General features: G+C 40.8%; 1 long non-coding RNA gene and 1 other non-coding gene across 2 annotated transcripts in view; both read right to left on the reverse strand.

The window, feature by feature from the left end:
• Window positions 1-433: 433 nt before the first annotated feature.
• Window positions 434-21,891, reverse strand: part of LOC106992636 (uncharacterized) — a 53,361-nt gene continuing 31,903 nt past the window's right edge. The window contains exons 2-3 of the long non-coding RNA XR_013402054.1: window positions 6,740-6,841; window positions 434-2,915 (exon numbers count right to left, since the gene is read on the reverse strand). This is a non-coding gene — a long non-coding RNA (uncharacterized LOC106992636). The remainder of the gene's footprint in view (window positions 2,916-6,739; window positions 6,842-21,891) is intronic.
• Window positions 14,410-14,513, reverse strand: LOC114671629 (small nucleolar RNA U13). The gene has a single exon (XR_003721663.1). It is a non-coding gene; the product is annotated as a small nucleolar RNA U13 (small nucleolar RNA).

A 21,891-nucleotide genomic window follows, 5' to 3' on the forward strand; every position in this document is an offset into this window, starting at 1 on the left:
TAGCAAACCAGGTGGCGTGGAGTTTGGCTGTATCAGATGTGCAGGGTAATGATGCAAAAGACCATGCTTACACGACCCTTCTGCATGACTTAGGAACAATGCCTACATTATCTTTAAGATACAGAAAACACAAGTAACATGTAAGAGACGCTGTTAAGAGTCAGTTCCCTTGTTCACTAATATCAGTGTGTCATTAGTCATTCTTTGTATTCTCATGTGACTGATTAAATCTATTTGGGAAAAAGTGTCAGCCATCGTATCTTAGATTCTGTTTCTTAAAAAAAAAACAAAACAAAATGAAGGGTGAGTTGGGGGAGGGCTGTTGATGGCAGTTTGCTGCTGCTAAGTCCGGCCTGCTGTTTCTGGCATTTTTTCATCTGTGCTGCCATCTAGAGAGGAGAATTAAGAACACACAAAAATAAAGCCCCAAGATGGAGTTCAGAGAAAGTGGATATTTATTTGTAGAAAACTGGAAGAAACATCATGAGATTTGGGACTATAATTTTATGTTTTTCTCTTCTTTCTCTCTGTCCCTCCAAGATCCAAAACAGGACTTGGATATCTGTTTCTCAGTTTTTATGAGGACATTCCAGGCATTGCTGGGAAGCCATTTCCTGGATTTGAACTGACTTCTTAAACATACCTAAAATTCAATTGTATAAACTTTCTGGGACCGCTAAATTGTCAGGAAGTGGTCTCACTTTTCTATAGTTAAAACATTGCTGGAAATACTCACATTCCCAGACCTGTAGGATTTGGAAATAAAATGGCAGCTTTTTGTGTGTGAATGAACAAGAGAAAGAAGTCCTTTCAACACAGTGGAGCAGTTCCCTGAAGTCTGTGCCTTCCACAGAATCTACCAGATCTGCGGGATGTTTATAGGTGAAATGTTGGTCAAATGAATTTGGGGACTGCAAGGTAAAACAATGTTAAGCAGTTTTTATAGGCTTTAATTTACCAGTATGCACCGCCAACTTGCAAGAGAGGAAAATGCTGGGCAAGCTTTCCCAAACTTGTTTGACCTTTAAACCCTGGGCTTTTCATAGACCTGGTGGTGTGTGGCACTTACATTCGGAGCTATTACAACAGGGAAAGGACGTTAGCCTGCTGCATGCACACCATGCACAAACACCAGTCCTCACTGACCCCATCCTATTCCTTCTCTCTGTGTCTCAATATTTTTGAAGTTTTGTTTTGGTTTGAGTAGAGATTGGGGAATTTAACTACTTTTTTTCCTCTAGCAGGATTGTAACAGGAGTAGGATCTGTTTGATACTTGCTACTCTCAGGTAAAACAAAGTAAGTTTACCTACAACATATGCTAAAATTTCTCTCTCAGCTTACATGTCAAAAAGCACATAGAAAGATAGTCTTTTTACTCAGCACACATTTAGTGTGCTCTAATTCTGTGTGAGGTACCACTGGGAGGGGAGAACAGAGGGAAATAAAATATGATCCTTGACTTAGTCAAATCATTAAATAGATGGAGTGATAAGTTTATACACAGATTACTACAAGATCCCTTATACAGACAAATAATGGTCATACTAGATTTAGTCACCATAATTGAAATAATAGGGCTTAGTTTATGTGGAGCAAGGCCATGGAAACTATCCATGGAAAAAGAAACTAACAGCCTTACAGAAACTCTGTTGGAGTGGCATCCATTGTTAGAGCATCTCACCTTATTTTAAAACAGGAAAAAGTCAATGGCAAAGAATATCTGTCTGTATTAATGCTGGAAAGTGACATTCTTGATGAAACTAAGTGAACAATATTAATAATGCTTCTCTTTTGATAATTTTTCTGCATTTTAGGAGATGGACCATAGAATTCATATTTTTGACTCAAAAAGTAATGTCTCTATTTAGGTATTAATAAGGATATGATCCCTTACAAGGGATACATATTATTTCCACTTCATGAAAGCAACAGGGGCTCAGAGAATTCGTTTGTTTAATAGCTTGTAAAGGGCAGGCTTGGAATTCAAATCCAGTTCTATCTGGCCCCAAATTGTTATTTGTGTTTCCCTTTTTGTGGGGCAGAGTAATTTTAGAAAATGTTTGCATACTCTCTGATTTCTATAGCCTAAAAATATGATGCCAAAGCAAAATGAGGTAAACAGCTTTCCTGAGCATTAGAGAATTACACATACACAAATAGGAGACTGCAAGCTTTGTGAGAGCAGAAACCTCAAGGTCATATCTCTTCTCTTTGCCACACTAAGCCCAGCGCTTAGCACACACCTGGCATATAGATCCTCAATAAAGATTTGCTCAATGATGCGCATATGAATGACAGTGTTTGGGATTAGGTGGTAGGCACTCATGAAAACTTTCCATATCTTCTTGTATTTTTTGCAAGATAGCTCACAGTTGAATCCGCAAAGGAGAAATAAGATAAAGGTTAATACAGGCCATTTGAAAGTATGCCTTACCTCTTTATGAAATGGTTTGAATCTGATCAAGGGCAATTTTCACATTTGTGATTGTACTTTCCAGTTAAAACTCATAATTAATTAATCATATTGTGAGTCAATTTGTGGATGATTGAGAACCTTCCCCTGCATAGTTGTTTGGTCATTTCCCAACAAATTCTTTCCCTGAAAATGGCTAAAAAAATTAGCTTGAAGTAAAACTAGATTTGAAGGCAATGACTAAATCTTCTTTATATCTGTATTCCTAGAATCTTGCTTTATAATAGGAGCACAATATATTTTGAAAAAGAAGGAAGAAAAAAGAAATCAAGGGTAGCAAAAAGGAAGAAAAATGAGAGTTAGGAATCTTGGATTTTAGCCTTGGGTTGACAATGTGAACTTGGGCCAGTCATTTCTTCATTTTGTTTCTAAGTTTCCCTTTTTGGAAGCCAGAGGTGTTGACCTAGTTGACCACTGAGGCACCTCCAGATTCTAATTGCCTGCGGAAGAAAGAGACTGGGGTCATTCTTGGTATAAACATGCCCATGTTTCCTTGTGTCCACTAGGGGGCACTGTAGTACTAGTGCAGTGGCCTCCCATCTTCCAATTTATTCAATTCTGTTGACAGTTCTTTTCCTGTTTTAGTCCCCTGGAAAACATTCTTTAACCTTCAAACTCAAATTTACACTACCAAGTATGAGATTTAATTTGGTACGGAAAGCTGGATAAACATAGGAAGAATGTAGTTCAATGATTAAAAGAGAAATTAGGGTTGGGCGCGGTGGCTCAAGCCTGTAATCCCAGCACTTTGGGAGGCCGAGGCGGGCGGATCACGAGGTCAGGAGATCGAGACCATCCTGGCTAACATGGTGAAACCCCGTCTCTACTAAAAATACAAAAAAATTAGCCGGGCGCGGTTGTGGGCGCCTGTAGTCCCAGCTACTCGGGAGGCTGAGGCAGGAGAATGGCGTGAACCCGGGAGGCGGAGCTTGCAGTGAGCCGAGATCGCGCCACTGCACTCGAGCCTGGGCGACAGAGTGAGGCTCCGTCAAAAATAAATAAATAAATAAATAAAATAAAATAAAAGAGAAATTAGAATCACAGAGCTATTTGCATAGTTAGGTTATAGAATGTTAAGATTTTCTGTGGTCCAAAAGGGGGGCTTTGAAACTCTTTTAAAGAAAACAAAGTGAAAAAATTGTAATTCCCAGAATAACAAAAACATAAACTTAATAAGTATGTCAAATCTATGTGAAGACAACTATAAAATTGCCAAGGCTTAAATAGAGATATACTATGTTCTTGGATAAGAAGACTTGGCATTTTAAAAATTTAAAATTATTCCCCAAATATATTCATAAATATAATACAATTCCAATGGAAATGCCAATGGAATATTTTTTTGAAACTTTACAGAAGAGTTCTGAAATTCATTGAGAAAAATTAAACTGAAAAGAGTTAAGAAAGAAAGACAACCATTTGAGAGGAAGGAGGATTTGAACTGCCAGATTTTTTTTAAAGATAAAACAACTGAAATTAAAACAGTAGCATAATGACAGCAAAATAAACAAACAAACCAATAAAACAGCGAGTCCAGAAACAAACCCAAGGATGGTGTCCTGGATGTGTTTGTTTGTCTGGTGTTTGTGTGCTTTGGTATTTGGCATCTCAACACTTTTCCTGTTATAGAAACTGAAAAAAGGCATATCTTCCTCTTCTAGACAGCAAGGACATCAGCACATAACTGGTTTGTCCAGTGGGATTCCCATACTGAATCCAGAAGGAGTGATGCAAAGATGCAGAGACCATCAAGCTATCCACCAAGACAGTGATGAGGTCAGTAATTCAGGAGAAGAGAATGTCGGGTGGTGGCACTGTCCTTAGTTTCTATTTAGGCTCTTCCTATAACAGTTCTGCACCAAGTTCTGGCAGCATTCTAATCAGACTGTTCCTACAGTGGTCCTTGGCTGGTTCATCTGCTGCCAGCCTCCTTTGGCTCCTGTCTGATTCCTGAGACTGATTTTTAACTTTCCCATAGAATTTTGTATATAGATACTGTTACTCTTTCAATAAATTCCATTATACTTAAATCTACCTAAAATTGGTTACTAATGCTTGCAAATAGGAATTCTGACTTGTACAGAAACTGGTAATGGGGATTCAGTTACAAACAGCAGACTTTCAGGGAAATCAGGAGAATCTGGGTATGCAGACTCATTGTGTTTGAAGATAATAAAAACCAATTAATATTCAAAGATGAGACTCTGGAAACCCACAGCCTGTAGTAGTAAAATAGCTAATGAAATTAATGCCTGTGAGGATTAGGATTGAGTTGGGTATTAAAGACAAGACCGTGGGGGACAGAATTGCTGTTTTCACAGAACAGTATGAAGGAAATGAGGAATTCAAGAGCTGGGTGCTAAGGCTAGCTGTTTCATTTGAAGACATTAACAAATGAAAATCTCTAAATTCTCATCTTAAAACATGAACTGAAACCCAAGTGTGAATTTGTCAAAAGAAACTTATAGCCCCAGGATGGAGATAGCTATAAACCAATATTTGTTCTTGTCGATTGCTGTTTTGCAAATCAGTCAAATTCACCTTCTTACCTGGGGTCTTAGAAGAGCATGTGTTAAAGTGCTGATTCCGAAAGAGTAAGATCTTTAAAGTTAAAATGCTATATAGGGGAGAATTTGAAGAATGCAGAGACTCCTTGCCCCCAAACTCAGCCTTCTTTGCAGCTGAAGCTTTTATGTATAAAGCTATTTCTCCTTTGTTTGAAGAGGCTGAAATTCCCTAGTTTGAGGGAGTTACCTTATAAGAGGTTCTCTTATATCCTACTGTTACTCTGCACTATCTCCAGATCTGCAATGAGTCAAATTTGCTGGGTGCGGTGGCTCACACCTGTAATCCCAGCACTTTGGGAGGCTGAGGTGGGCGGATCACCTGAGGTCAGGAGTTTGAGACCAGCCTGGCCAATATGGCGAAACACTGTCTCTACTAAAAAATACAAAAATTAGCCAGGGATGATGGCGGGTGCCTGTAATCCCAGTTACTCGCAAGGCTGAGGCAGGGATAATTGCTTGAACCCAGGAGGTGGAGGTTGTGGTGAGCCAAGATCACACCACTGTACTCCAGCCTGGGCGATAGAGCAAGACTGTGTCCCCCACCCCAACCCCCCAGAAAATTCTAGTGTGCTTCAAGAGGCCAGTTTACAAAATGAAGCTTAGTAAGCTATGTCTCAAGCAACAAAGGAATGGAAGAACTTTGCTAATTAATCTGTGGGATGTGAGTTAGAATAGATTTTAAGAATGTTGAATGAAGAAGAGGACACAATTTGAGATTGGGTTGAATTTACTAATAGGGCTTACAAGAGATTCTGGATTATTCTAGTTTGAAAAGCTAGGAATAATTCTGTTTGCTCTGCTAAATGTTCATCGAAATTTAGACTGAGGGGTGAGTCATACAAAATAAAGTTGAGATGCAAATCTCTTAGGTAAAATGTAAAGGAACAGATTTTTAAATTTTAGGAGACAGGAATGCTGGATTAGATTTGTCATATCTGACCCAACCACCCACCTCAATTGTGTCTTCCAAAAACAGATCTAGCCAAGTGCAGTGGTTCACACCTGTCCCAGCTACTTGGGAGGCTGAAGTGGGAGGATCACTTCACCCAGGAGTTTCAGGCCAGCCTGGGCAACCTATCGAGACCCTGTCTCTAATTAAAATAAAAATGATAAAAAGGTCCAGAAAACACTCTTTACAAAGGCCTTGAGAAACAAATCTATGAGGGAAGGGTCAGCATATTTGAAACGTGATTTAGAGAACATTTCATGTAGACCAGTGATGATGCTGAAAAGAGGTTACAGTTGAATTTGGTTTACTGAGTTTCAGAGGGATGGCAGGATCCCAGAGCGACATGGTCTAGATAGCACATTTGCATGGGGCTAAGTTGAAAGGTAGTAGGGTCAGTGTGAAAATCAGAATGCTCTGACTTATGGATTCATGGGAGGTGACTAACTGATCATGGAGTCCCCAGGACTGAAATAAATAAGAAGTCACTAAGGTCCTACTTGATTTGTATAGCAAACAAGCAAACAAACAAAAAACCTTCATGTCTAGAAAAGAGAGACAGTATCCAATTTCCAGATATGAATCAGTTCTCAGACACAGTTAAAGGAAATCTGAGTACCCTTGAGGAAGTGCCTACTTGAATCTACCTCCTGGAATACAAAGGGACTTGTGGCCATTTATTAGAACAGTTGTGAATGATGAAGCAGAAACAGTTCACTTTCATCTGGTACAGACAAGAATATAGCTTTACCTTCTTGCCACAGGATTACATCACCTTTTGGACCCTGGGTCACAATGAAGTCAGCAGAAAGCTTCTTATTTCCTCATCTCACATGGTATCAGACTATTCATCCTATACAGGTGGGGACAAAAGAGTAGAAAGCAATAAATTCCTTGGACACCTTGAAAAAGACACGTGAGAGCTTGAGTGGGAATTTTTCAAGGGTCCAGTGGTCTACAGAATATGTTTGGCTGTAATTCTAAAGTGAGAGATAAACTGTTATACCTGAGCTCCTTACCAATGTGAAGAGGCACTATTTTGATGGACCTCTTTGGATTTTAGAGGCTTGCTACTAAGTCCCAGTGGAACACCTAAGCCTGAGACACCAAGTGACTTTGCAGTCATAATTGCCTATCAGGATCCAGGTGTTAATTCAGGCTCATAACTCACTAGGCCTGGATAGTCCTGAGGATGAGTGAGTTTAGCGAGCACGTTGCTTGTATTCTCCTGCTGCTTACGTCTGTCACACTGCTGTCCCTCCCTAGCTTACGTGTGTCTCATGGGGTATTCACTATGTCCAATTGGTTTGAGAGGAAAAATTAAAATCTTGGTTTACAGATCCTTTTTTCTTGGTTTGAAGTGGGTTGCTTTAGCATTTACAGCTCGCTCCAAGACCCAGAAAGACCAGGGGAAAGGACGAGCCTTGGCCGGGCACGGTGGCTCATGCCTGTAATCCCAGCACTTTGGGAAGCTAAGATAAGAAGACTGCTTGAGGCCAGGAGTTTGAGACCAGCCTGGTCAAAACAGCGAGATCCCATCTCAATCTATAAAACAAAAAATAAAAAGAAAAAAAAGGGGTAATCCTCAAAATGGGCAGAAATTGAAATAATATGTATCTCATTGTTCAGTTTGCCTGGAATTAGCAGTGGCTAATAGTTTGGTAACTTGACCAGTGACTTGGAAGGGTTAAGATTGGTCACAAGGAAGTCTGAGTAAAAAGTACATGAAAGGACCTCTAGAAATAGGCCAGAAGATGTGAACATTATACCTCATATTATCATTGAAAAGGAAAGTAGATATGATCAAATTATCTAGTTATCATGTTTAAAATTTTAATTAGCTCTGGAACTTACACTGAAGATTAATATGTATATCCAATAAACTTGATCCAGCAGTGGTTGAATCTGCCAGTGTGTGTGTGTATGTGCGTATGTGTGTGTGTGCATGAAAAATTCCTCCTAAATCCTTCCTCACTCTCACTCTTCCCGTATAAACCCTTACGTTCCCCTGAGTATGGTTTAAAAGCCACTGAACTAGTTCAATCTCACTTTAGAGAATAAGAAAATATCCAAAAAATTGACTTGATCTGTCTCAGGCCATATAGTGTCTACCAGAATAAAGGCTCAAATTCTCCTCTTAAACTGGCGCTCTCTCCAAAATAGTACGTGACTTCTGTAATTGAGAATAAATTCAATATAATGGCAACTCCACTCTTCCCTATTATCTAATCCATTACTCATCATGACAGAAAAGTATCACCATTTTCCATTCCTCAAAGCATGGAAAACTGAATGGCAGGATAGATGCCTGAAGGAAAAAAGATTAAATATTATAATGCATATTTGTAATTTCCTTCATATTACCTTTCTCCCTTAGACTTGGAGTGGCCTTCCATCTATAAGTGGCAAACAGTGTAAAGGACATTGTATTCGTTGTTAAATTAAGGGACAGGCAGCTTAAATCTTTGAAAGATGTCTCCAGTTGTGACTCGTATCTAAGGTTGCACTGTCTAATACAGTAGTTACTAGTCACATGTGGTGATCAAGTTGAAATCTGGCTAGTCTGAATTAAGATATGCTGTAAGTCTTCAAAATCTGGTGTAAATTTACCAGATTTTGGTGTAAATATACACCAGACATAGATATATAGCTGGTATATATTTAGATACCAGATATATATCTGGTATATAGATATAGATATACGGATATATATCTGGTGTATATTTAGAAGACAGTATGAAAAGAGAATGTAAACTATTTAATTAGTAATATTTAAATATTGATTACATGTTAATCACATTAAACAATTTTGGTTAAAGAAAATACAGTATTAAAATTAATTTCATAAAGAAGCCAATCTGAGAAGGGTGTACACACTGTGTGATTCCACCCATATGAAATTCTGGAGAAGGCAAAACTCTGGAGACAGTAAAAAGATCAGTGGTTGCCTGGGATTAGGGTGGAGGGAGGGATGAACCGGTGGAGCACAGAGGATTTTTACGGCAGTGAAACTACTCTGTGTGATACTATAGGTCATAAAGTTCTCCAGACTCATAGAATGCACAACGCCAAGAGTGAACCCTAAAGTAAACTGTGGACTTTGAGTGTTCCAATGTAGGCTCATCAGTTATAAAACATGTACCACTCTGGTGGGGGATATTGATAATGGGGTAGGCTATGCATGTGTGGGGGCAAGGGGTATATGAGAAGTCTCTGTACATTCCTCTTAATTTTGCTGTGAACCTAAAACTGCTCTAAAAATAAAGTTTTTTAAAAAGTCTATTAAAATGTATTTTACATGTTTCTTTTTACTTTAAAAAAATATGGCTATTAGAAAATTTAAAATCACAAATGTGGCTTGCTTTATATTTTTATTGGTCAGTGCTGATATAAGGGATTTAGCAAAAGAATGGAAACCAAATCAAGCAGAATTTGGCCAGTGTTTCCTGTAGCTCATTAGTGTTGTCAGAATTATAAAGTTGTTAGGTACTCACACAAGTGTATGTGAGCTACTAAGCTTTCAATTTTGGCAAAGTCACCATCTGCAAATCGCAATTTCACACTTTCCAAAAAATATTGGAATGATAGTGAGCTAGTCCTCAAGGATAAGGACTATGTCTAGTTTTGTTTTTAACACAGAACAAGTTACATTGCTGGCATTTGATAATTTTGCTTTAAAAATCAGGTGGACTAGAGCTTTTAGTTCTTCAGGGAAGGTACAGGGAAAGTGGCCCTCTGGTGAATTGCTTTGAACACAGAAATATTTACTTTGAAATTGTGAGCCTCGCATTACTTTATCATATCTATCCAATTTTATTTCACTATAAAATTTTAATTCCTCTGCCCTTAATCATGAAAGTAGAGGAAGGCAGAGTAGACAATGAGTTAATGGTATTCTCTATATGCGATATACAGAATTTTAAGGTGGCTATAATTATGTTTAATTCTATTCATTAAATCAAAGATTTCTCCCAGACCAGTATATACCAGCATGTGACAGAAATCACAGTTAATGCCTTCCTCATCAGAGACCAAGTAGGACTCCTAACTTCCAGAATGTAATGATTACTTTGGCATCCTACATTATGCAGCAAATCCAATAAAGTACAAACAACCTGCCAAGATATAATGTGAGTGCTACAATGGGACATCATACATTTTAGCTCCATACCTGCTAGAAGTATCATAAAAGTGAGTGGTGATACTCAGAATAGTGTCTTCTCAAATCTGTTCCTCCTTTTCCTGTGTTGATGGCATCCCCATCTAATCATAGTCCTATATTTCCTCATTTTCATCCCCTGTGTCCAAGTGGTCATTCAGTAGTACCAATTCTACCTTTCAAATGTCTCTTGAATCCTTCCATTTCCCAACAATTTTCAGCGTAACTTTCCTAGGTGATTCTCTCATCAACCCTGCCTTGGACACCTGGAATACTCTTCATGTAATTAGGTTTCCAGCACAAGCACCTATTAAGCTGTTTTCATTTTCCCCCCATTTTATTGAGGCTCCAAATTGCCAGCAGAATTATTTATCTAAACCTATCCTTCCCCTGCTTGAAAATTTGCCAAATGGATCCCCATTACCTGCAGGATAAAGTCTAAACTTCACATGACATTTAAGGCCCTATATATTGTAATCTCAATTTACCTTTCCGAACTTACCTCCCACCTGTCTTACCACACCCTAGACCCTGAACATCCAAGTTTTTTTTTTTAATCACATAATCAAAAATCCATGAACATTCCAAATTTTTAAAATTTGGTAGTAGTGAGGGACTTGAAAAGATTTGTATACAGTAAAATGAACATGCCTCAAATATAAATCTGTTACTTGTAGAAAATTTATTCTATGCATTTCCTTTTGTCAATGAAGTGGTAATTCTTTTGATAGCAAGTGATAGAAACCTAATTTGAATTTCTTTGATAAAAATGAGAAATTATTGGCTTATGGGTTCCAAAGAAGGGTTATAAAGCCAAACAAATTGATGAGCAGAACTATAGTTCTACCTCAGAAACCCCACTGCCATCAAATTTCCCTTTGACAACTGGCTTGGCCCTTCTCTGCATATCAGCTTCATTTGCTCTCACTGCTGACAGAATCTGCCCAAAGCAGAAAACATGGTTACCAACAGCTATTTGGGTCAGTGTCCTTTAAGAACCATGTGGCTGTCTCTCTTTCTTCATTCCAGTTTGAAAAATCCAGAGGAAGGCCTCTTATTGTACTGGCTTAGATCAGGTGCACCTATCCCTGATTTATCAAGTGTGGCCAGGAAAGTAGGATCATGTAAACACAGAAAAGTTCTGGCTGTAGCCATGTGGATGGTGGTGGGAGATGAGGATATACTCTTTAGGAAAGAGTGCTATTAGTGAAGGCAATCGCACAGATACCTGCCAGAGCAAGTAATTCTTAAGAATTTTAGTGGAATTAAATCAGAAGAGCTGAAAGTTATATAATTAATTACATTTAAATTATATATTTAATTATATTTAACTTCATTTATAATTACTAATTGATCCAGGTCTGCTAGCACTGTAGCTGGCCCCACCACAATAGATTTTTAGACTTGTTTGGCCTACAAGTTTGTACTCATAATTTGCTTATTCTTATTTTTTGTTAGTTTTGTTTTAGGTATCTAATTATATTTGTTCTAAATACTAATAATTTCGTCTCCTAATAGTCGTAACTCATATTTCTATTTTGTTGTTTATTTTACTTGCCAGAACTTCCAGAATTATAGGAAATAATCATTTGTGTTATTGTAAAGTTTATGTGTGTGTGTTTATGTATATAAAGACTACTAGTGTAAGGAAGCAGGAAAAGGGTATCTCCATTAAGTGACTATTTACATTCCTGTTGGAGCTAGAAAGGAACTTAAAAGACACCAGGGTTTGTAACAAGTCAGTATGCAGAGGATGGTATTCCCAGTGTTTGAAACAGGCCGGGTGTGGTGACTCATGCCTATAATCCCAGCACTTTCGGGGGCCAAGGCAGGAAGATCACTTGAGGCCAGGAGTTCAGGATCAGTCTGGGCAACAGGGTGAACTACGAAAAATTAGCCAGGCGTGGTGGTGCATGCCTGTAGTCCCAGCTACTGGGAGGCTGAGGTGGAGCCCAGGAAGTTGAGGCTGCAGTGAACTATGTTCACACTGCACTCCAGCCCGGGTGACAGAGCAGAGACACCGTTACAAAACAAAACAAAACAAAACAAAACAAAACAAAACAAAACACTGAAACAATGTTGGGTTGTTAAACAACATATAGGTTGGTGAACTACTGCTGCCCTGAGATATCACCCTTTCCCACCCCTCATCCTTATGGGCCAATAACTAAAGGGTTAGATCATAGCAGGGGGCTGTCCATTCTGATTGGTTTCAACTGTTTTAATATTTTGATTATCAATGATATTAGAACCCAGTAATTTGACTGTATACTCCTAGCGGAATATACTACCTTGGGATACACACACACACAAAACAACTGCAAATAAATCTTTAATGACCAAATTGTCAGACAGAGAGAGAGATTACAAGCTGCCTCTAGCTCACTGAGCTCCAGTGGAAAGAAAAGGAGGTAAGAAAGATTTCCATACTATGGCCCACAAAGCTATCAGTGGTAAAGCATTCAGGAAGTTACTGGATACAAAAGTCACCTGCAAGAGTTCAACCTCTACTGGAGTGCTGAAGAAACTTCGTCACTGAGATACTGCTGCACTGCTACTGTGGTACTCTGTAAAATTAAATATTATCAGAAGTCTATCAACTCCTGATTTGCTAACTTCCCTTCCAGCATCTGGTGCAATAAATTTCTCAGGACTTCAAAACAGATCTGTGCTTCCAGAGCACAGCCATTGGTGCTTTGTGGAGGCAAGGGAGGACTATTTGGCTGGCCTTTTTGAAGACAACAACCTATGTGTCCTCCATGCCACATGTGTAACAATTATGGCAAAAGACATCCAGCTAGCACATAACGTACGTGAAAAACATGCTTAGGAGAATGGCGTAAACCCAGGAGGCGGAGCTTGCAGCGAGCTGAGATCCGGCCACTGCACTCCAGCCTGGGCGACAGAGTGAGACTCCGTCTCAAAAAAAAAAAAAAAAAAAAAAGGCCGGGCGCGGTGGCTCAAGCCTGTAATCCCAGCACTTTGGGAGGCCGAGATGGGCGGATCACGAGGTCAGGAGATCGAGACCATCCTGGCTAACCCCGTGAAACCCCGTCTCTACTAAAAAATACAAAAAACTAGCCGGGCGAGGTGGCGGGCGCCTGTAGTCCCAGCTACTCGGGAGGCTGAGGCAGGAGAATGGCGTGAACCCGGGAGGCGGAGCTTGCAGTGAGCTGAGATCCGGCCACTGCACTCCAGCCTGGGCGACAGGGCGAGACTCTGTCTCAAAAAAAAAAAAAAAAAAAAAAAAGAATTCACTGTGATGGAAAACATTTCATTCTTCTCTCTCTCTCTTCCTCCTGACACTGGTAGTTGTGAATGTTAGATTGTTTTTCCCCATGAGGTCAAATGGTACCTACATACAATGACAACAAGTGGAAAAACAGAAGACAGAAATCAGGTACTGGCAATTTCTCCATATTCATTTGTGTATGAATTTTTAATATAAATGCAGGGACACAGGTTTGATTATATGAATGTATCAAATTTTCACATGTACAATAAAAATATGCACTATTGTGTATCAATAAAATTTAAAAAATGCAAGGACACAAAGCATTAATGCAAGTCAAAATGTTTCAGTGAACAAGTTTCAGCAGTTCACCTTTTTTTTTTTTTGAGACGGAGTTTCTCGTTACCCAGGCTGGAGTGCAACGGCGCGATCTCGGCTCACTGCAACCTCCACCTCCTGGGTTCAAGCGATTCTTCTGCCTCAGCCTCCCAAGTAGCTGGGATTACAGGCACCCGCCACCATGCCCGACTAATTTTCATATTTTTTAGTAGAAACAGAGTTTCACCATGTTGGCCAGGCTGGTCACGAACTACTGACCTCAGGCAATCTGCCTGCCTCACTCTCCCAAAATGCTGGGATTACAGGTATGAGCCACTGCACCTGGCCAGCAGTTCAACTTTATAACAATATAAATAAACCTGTTAAAATTTTCTGGACAATGCCAGTATTTGGACTTTTTAAAAACAAGCACATTTCTTATTCATGGCAACTAAATAATGTTAGTAGCATTTGATCATACAGTCGATTCTGTGCATTCACTGTACTTTTCTGAGTTGTCCTACATGCAAGTACAGGTTTTTAATGTCTGTCTTCTGTGCTATTCCTGTAAGTTTGCTATTAAAATATATTAAACTATTTTTTTAAAAGGAGAAAATGAAAGAAACACAGACATTGGTCATTTTATGATATTAAGGAATTCTTGTTAATGTTTAAGGTATGCTAATGGTATTGGTATTATTATTATTTTTCATGTCAGACGGGTAATGTGCTGATGACACAACAAGGTTCAAGGGTGGCACATCTCACGGATGCATGTGAACACCCAATCATCACGCTTATGAACTACAAAAGGATCAGGATTATGTTTTTAAAAAGTCTTTCCCTTTCATGATAAATACTAAAATATTTACAGATCAAATAATATAGCTGGGCAGCTTCACAAGAATCCATTGGGTGTTGAGGTAAAGAGAAAAGTGAATGGGTGTAGATGAAATAAGAGTGGTTATGAGGTGATGATCTTTGTTGCTGTGGGATTGGTTACTGAATTAGTCTCTCTATTCTTGTGTATGATAAAAATTTTCCATTATAGGCCTACTGTGGTGACTCATGCCTGTAATCTCAGCACTTTGGGAAACCGAGGTGGGCAGATGGCTTGAGCCCAGGAGTTTGAGACCAGCCTGGACAACATAGCAAAACTCTGTTGCTACAAAAAATAGCCATGATCATGCCACTGTACTCCAGCCTGAGTGACAGAGTGAGATCATGTGTCAAAAAAAAAAAAAAAAAAAATCCATTACAAAAAAATCAACAAAAAAGTTATTTATTTACTATCACTTCTGCAGGTCACGTAACTAAATTCCCTAAATTTATGGTTGGAAAAATTTGAGCAAAGAATTCCCCCAGGACTCTTTGCAAAAAAGCACTTTGGAAAGCTCTTGCTCTTTGGAAAAAAAGCAAGGACTTTGGAATCTCACTTACTATACCAGCTATGTGACCTGTGGCAAATTACTTAACCTTTTCAAGTCGCATTTGAGTTATCTGTATAATGAAGCTAATAGCATTTATCATGATGGGCTTTGTGAGAACTAAAGGAAATAGCACGTGTAAAGGGCCTAGCACAGTGAGCAGAGAGTAGACGCTCAGTAGTTGGCAATTGTCACTATTATAAAGTGTCTAATATCATACAGCTTGTAGTAGTACAGTCAAGATTTAAAGCACGGGTTTCCTGATGCACAATTCTGCCGTATTAGGTTATTTCTTTTGAGTAACAAGCTTTTAATAAGTACCAGCTGAACTGAAGAAAACAGAGAAACACCTGAATGGAAATTAATGAACAACTGACAAGAAGATTTGTTTCCCTAGATATGATATGATATCATATCTTCAATAATGGCATCAATCTTGTTTCTCATTGACAGTCATGGCCTGACTGTATCCTTCCCATGAAAACATTCGGTTCCATGAGGGCTGGTTTAAATAAAAGGAATTTGCTTTAGAAGGGTTTCTATTTTTAAATCTGTAACAAGAGGCCCCATATGCAGCACAACTACCTATAGATGATAATCTGACTTGACCAAGGTCACCCTGCTAGAGAGAGGCAGAAATGGGTTTAGAACCTATATTTCCAGGTATATATATTTGCTTTCAGTAAATATGCTATTTTTATTTATTTATTTTTGAGACAGGGTAGAGTGCAGTCGCATGGTCATAGCTCACTGTATTCTCAACCTCCTGGGCTCAAGCAATTCTCCTTGCCTCAGACTCCTGAATAGCTAGGACTACAGGTATGGGCCACTGTGCCTGGCTAATTTTTAAATTTTTTTTTGTAGAGACATGGTCTCACTATGTTGCCCAGGCTGGTATTGAACAGTTGGCCTCAAGCAATCCTCCTGCACTGGCTTCCCAAAGTGCTAGGATTACAGCTGTGAACCACAGCGCCTGGGCTGAATATATTATTTTTAGATGTTTACACATTAGGAAAAATAATTTCCACTATAAAGCATACAATGTATGGTACTGTCTTTCTAAGAATCAACAATAAGGAATGTTCCATTTATCATCACATGGACTATTGTTTTTCTTCTTTCTTTTTTTTTCTTTTGAGGCATCAGTTTCAGCAGACGCCCTTTGCCAGATGCCCCTGGCACTCTCAACTTCTTATCATCTGATCTGAGGAAGAGCTGCAGGGCTTTAAACAATGTATGTATTTATTGGCATTATTCTCTTTGTTCTCTACTTACATAAGCCTCCCCAGTTCTTTCTTCTTTCTCAGTAATTTTGGAAACCTTTCATAGGAAGGGAAGAGAGAATAGGATGTCTTTATTCTCTGTACTTCTTGGTGGAAGCGAGGGAGAATATATGATGGAACTGATGAATGGAAATGATAAAACTAAAGGACTTTACCCCAGTCACTCTGCTACTATACTAATGAAAAATTTAATTGTGTTTAATAAACACCTAACATTGTGCTAGATACTGAGAATACACAGGTGATTCAGACATTTTATCAGTTTGGTGTACCTGCCCTCAGAGAGCACAGTGTCTAGTAGGTTGGGTAGGTGGGTATCAAAACAACTATAATAAAAAGCTAGAAAATATAACCATTGAGGTGAAAATGAAATGCTTTAGCAAGAAGAGAGAAGTTCTGACAAGAACAGACAGGCTTTCAGAGAGAAAGTGAAGTGTGGTTGGGGCCACGAGGGATCTTACTTCAGCAGACTGAGAATCAGAATTTAAGACTTGTTACTCCGAGACTGTTGGTGGTTACATCATATGAAGGAAATCGGAAAGGACAGGGTGTATTCTGAGAACACTGGTGTGGCACCAACTGCCAGCAGCAATTCCACTTGAGGGTTCTTTCTTGCCTTTTCAAAACAAAATGTAAACACAGAGGATAAATATAATCAAACCAAACCAAAGTTAAAAGAATAACAATACGATACGGAACAGGCCAGGTTCTTTCTGTTCCAGAACCCACGTATCAAGGAAGAAGCCATATGTATCTCTATAACATGAATGTGGCTATCCGTTCATCAAATATTTAATGAACCCCATTGTGTGCTGGGCATTGGCATAAATGCTGTGGACAAAGCAGTGAACAAGACAGCCGTAGCTTCTGAGTTCACAAAGTTTATATTCTGACTAGGGACACAGTCTTTAAACAGCAACTAATTACATAACTACAACTGTTAATAGTGTAAAGAAGTGAAGATGCTAGGGGAACAGTTAACAGTCTGGGGTATTAGGAATTCTTCTTTGAAGAAGTCACATTTGAACTGAGTGCTAAAGGAAGAGTGAGGGCAGAAGCTGGAGTTAGGGGTTGAGGGCAGGGGAAGAGTGTTCAGGGTAGCACCACCAGTGTGGGTGGCCAATGAAGAGTGAGAAAGCTAAGCGGGTGGGTGAAAACCTCTTTGTGCATGGCCTTGTAGGCCCCATTCATGATTTGGGTCATTACCCTTACACGCCAGGAAGCAACATAGTTTTGAAAGGTCAGTTTGAGTGCAAAATGGAGAAAGGATCAAACAGAGAAAAGAATCGATGGCAAATGCCAGTCAGAAGGCTACTGGGACCTGCCTAGAATCCAGGCAAAGAAATGAGGGTGACTTGTATTAGGGTGGAGACACTGGGGATGGAGAGATTCAGGAAGAAAGTTTGGGAGGAGGAGGGCAAGATCTGAAGAGAAAGTCTGGCTTGACAAGATCAGCTGGGTGGTGTGTGTGTGTGTGTGAGTGTGTGCGTGTGTGTGTGTGAGACAAGATCAGCTGGGATGGTGTGTTTGTGTGTTTAAAAGATCAGCTGGGATGGAGTGTGTGTATGCATGTGTGAGAGACAAGATCAGCTAGGGTGGTGTGCATGTGCGTGTAAGACAAGATCAGTTGGGGTGGTGTGTGTGTGAGACAAGAGCTGTTGAGGTGGTGAGTATGTGTGTTTGTGGGTGTGTGTGTGAGACAAGATCAGCTGAGATGGTGTGTTTGTGTGTTTAAAAGATCAGCTGGGATGGAGTGTGTGTGTGTGCGTGTGTGAGACAAGGTCAGCTAGGGTGGTGTGCATGTGTGTGTGTGTGTGTGTGTGTAGGACAAGATCAGTTGGGGTGGTGTGTGTGTGAGATAAGATCTGTTGAGGTGGTGGGTGTGTTTGTGGATGTGTGTGACACAGATCAGCTGTGGTGGTGTGTGTGTGTGAGAGAGACAAGATCAGCTGTGGTGGTTGTGTGTGTGTGTGAGACAAGATCAGCTGGGGTGGTGTGTGTGTGTATGTGTGAGACAAGATCAGCTGTGGTGGTTGTGTGTGTGTGTGAGACAAGATCAGCTGGGGTGGTGTGTGTGTGTGTGTGTGTGAGACAAGATCAGCTGGGGTGGTGTGTGTGTGTGTGTGAGACAAGATCAGCTGGGGTGGTGTGTGTGTGTGTGTGAGAGAGAGAGAGAGAGAGAGAGAGAAACAAGATCAGCTGTGGTGGTGTGTGTGTGTGTGTGTGTGAGACAAGATCAGCTGGGGTGGTGTGTGTGTGTGTGTGTGAGACAAGATCAGCTGGGGTGGTGTGTGTGTGTGTGAGAGAGAGAGACAAGATCAGCTGGGGTGGTTTGTGTGTGTGTGAGAGAGAGAGAGAGACAAGATCAGCTGGGGTGGTGTGTGTGTGTGTGAGAGAGAGAGAGAGACAAGATCAGCTGTGGTGGTTGTGTGTGTGTGTGTGAGACAAGATCAGCTGGGGTGGTGTGTGTGTGTGTGAGAGAGAGACAAGATCAGCTGTGGTGGTGTGTGTGTGTGTGTGAGAGAGAGAGAGACAAGATCAGCTGTGGTGGTTGTGTGTGTGTGTGAGACAAGATCAGCTGTGGTGGTTGTGTGTGTGTGTGAGACAAGATCAGCTGGGGTGGTGTGTGTGTGTGTGAGAGAGAGAGAGAGAGACAAGATCAGCTGTGGTGGTTGTGTGTGTGTGTGTGAGACAAGATCAGCTGGGGTGGTGTGTGTGTGTGTGAGAGAGAGACAAGATCAGCTGTGGTGGTTGTGTGTGTGTGTGAGACAAGATCAGCTGTGGTGGTTGTGTGTGTGTGTGTGAGACAAGATCAGCTGGGGTGGTGTGTGTGTGTGTGAGAGAGAGACAAGATCAGCTGTGGTGGTGTGTGTGTGTGTGAGAGAGAGAGAGAGACAAGATCAGCTGTGGTGGTTGTGTGTGTGTGTGAGACAAGATCAGCTGTGGTGGTTGTGTGTGTGTGTGAGACAAGATCAGCTGGGGTGGTGTGTGTGTGTGTGAGAGAGAGAGAGACAAGATCAGCTGGGGTGGTGTGTGTGTGTGTGAGACAAGATCAGCTGGGGTGGTGTGTGTGTGTGTGAGAGAGAGACAAGATCAGCTGGGGTGGTGTGTGTGTGTGTGAGAGAGAGACAAGATCAGCTGGGGTGGTGTGTGTGTGTGTGAGAGAGAGAGAGAGACAAGATCAGCTGTGGTGGTTGTGTGTGTGTGTGAGACAAGATGAGCTGGGGTGGTGTGTGTGTGTGTGAGAGAGAGACAAGATCAGCTGGGGTGGTTGTGTGTGTGTGTGAGACAAGATCAGCTGGGGTGGTGTGTGTGTGTGTGTGAGACAAGATCAGCTGTGGTGGTTGTGTGTGTGTGTGAGACAAGATCAGCTGGGGTGGTGTGTGTGTGTGTGAGAGAGAGAGAGAGACAAGATCAGCTGTGTTGGTTGTGTGTGTGTGTGAGACAAGATCAGCTGGGGTGGTGTGTGTGTGTGTGTGAGAGAGACAAGATCAGCTGTGGTGGTTGTGTGTGTGTGTGAGACAAGATCAGCTGGGGTGGTTGTGTGTGTGTGTGTGAGACAAGATCAGCTGGGGTGGTGTGTGTGTGTGTGAGAGAGAGACAAGATCAGCTGGGGTGGTGTGTGTGTGTGTGAGACAAGATCAGCTGGGGTGGTGTGTGTGTGTGTGAGACAAGATCAGCTGGGGTGGTGTGTGTGTGTGTGAGAGAGAGAGACAAGATCAGCTGGGGTGGTTTGTGTGTGTGTGTATGCATGTGAGACAAGATCAGCTGTGGTGTGTGTGTGTGTGATTGAGAGAGAGAGAGACAAGATCAGCTGGGGTGGTTTGTGTGTGTGTGAGAGAGAGAGAGACAAGATCAGCTGGGGTGGTGTGTATGACAAGATGAGCTGGGGTGGTGTGTGTGTGTGTGAGAGAGAGAGAGAGAGAGAAGATGAGCTAGGGTGGGGTGTGTGTGTGAGAGAGAGACAAGATGAGCTGGAGTGGTGTGTCTGTGTGAGACAAGATCAGCTGAGGTGGTGTGTGTGTGTGACAAGATCAGCTGGGGTGGTGTGTAGGTGTGTGTGTCCCATAGCAGTGAGAGGAGTGAGAGTATCTCTAAGCAGGGACCAGATTTTAGACTAACAAATCTGCACCACTTTTAGTTATATTCTCTTTTGCATTATACTAGAATCCTGACACTCTCGAACCAAGCCCAAAGTCAGACCAGAACGTCAAGAATCACTCATCTTTTCTTAATCCCCATATACTGAAACTGTGCAAGATTTGGCTTGTGGGGTCACACCCTAAGCATTCCTGAATCCTTTCCCAGAACCTTGTGCAAAGCTTTAAACAGAGAGAACAGACAAGGATATTAGGAAGACAAAAAAGAAAAGAGAAAACCCGTAATCAGCTAGAAAGAAAAGGATGATAAGTAAATATGGGCTAGCTGTACTGAGTTAAAGAAATACATTGGCTGGGCATGGTGGCTCATGCCTGTTATCCTAGAACTATGGGAGGTCGAGGCAGGCAGATCCCCTGAGGTCAGGAGTTTGAGACCAGCCTGGCCAACATGGTGAAACTCTGTCTCTACTAAAAATACAAAAATTAGCTGCGTGTGGTTGCATGCACCTGTAGTTCCAGCTATCTGGGAGTCTGAGGCAGGAGAATTTCTTGAGCCCAGGAGGCGGAGGTTGCAGTGCGCCGAGACTGCACCACTGCACGGCAGCCTGGGTGACATGACAGAACAAGACTCCATCTCAAAATGAAAGAAAGAAAGAAAGAAAGAAAGGAAAGAAAGGAAAGAAAGGAAAGAAAGGAAAGAAAGGAAAGAAAGGAAAGAAAGGAAAGAAAAGAAAGAAAGAAGTACAAGTTCCCAGGCCTTCCTGTTTTGGGTGGAGATGAAATAATCTTTTAGAGAGAATCTTAGATTCAACTACGTTTGAGGCCCTTATCTGCTGGAGGAACAACAACTTAGTAGTGCTAAGGCTTGGACATTGTAGTCACTTAGTAAATATTTGTTGAAGTGAAGCATAATAAAGGTTCTGAGGGTTACATACACTCCGTGAAAATTATTTAGAGTCCCCAACTTTTATCATTTCATTACAAAAAGGAGAAGGAAACAGGGAGCAGATAGGGTTTGGCTGCTGTTGTGGAAACAGGAACTTCGTGTCATATGAAGTAAGCTCTGGGACAGGAATTTTAGCAATAACAGGTTGACCCTTGGCAAGTCTGCACCTCTGTTTTCTCACTTAAAGTAAGGAGATTATATAAGATGGAGATTTTCTAAGTGCAACTTTTGGTCTAATACAGTATGGAAAGCAAGGTCCAAAAGCTTATACTGTATAGATCTGAGTGGGAAAAAAAGCAAGCAAGCCATTTACTGAAGGCAACAGGGAGCCTTCTCTGCTACATTTCAAAGAATCTTATTAAACTGAGACAGGATCCACATGTGGATTCCTTTCTCCGGGCTCCCGACTAAGAACTGATTGCCACCACCTGTTTTCGT

The sequence above is a fragment of the Macaca mulatta genome, chromosome 12 (genome assembly GCF_049350105.2).
Source record: "Macaca mulatta isolate MMU2019108-1 chromosome 12, T2T-MMU8v2.0, whole genome shotgun sequence".
Classification (NCBI taxonomy): Eukaryota; Metazoa; Chordata; class Mammalia; order Primates; family Cercopithecidae; genus Macaca; species Macaca mulatta.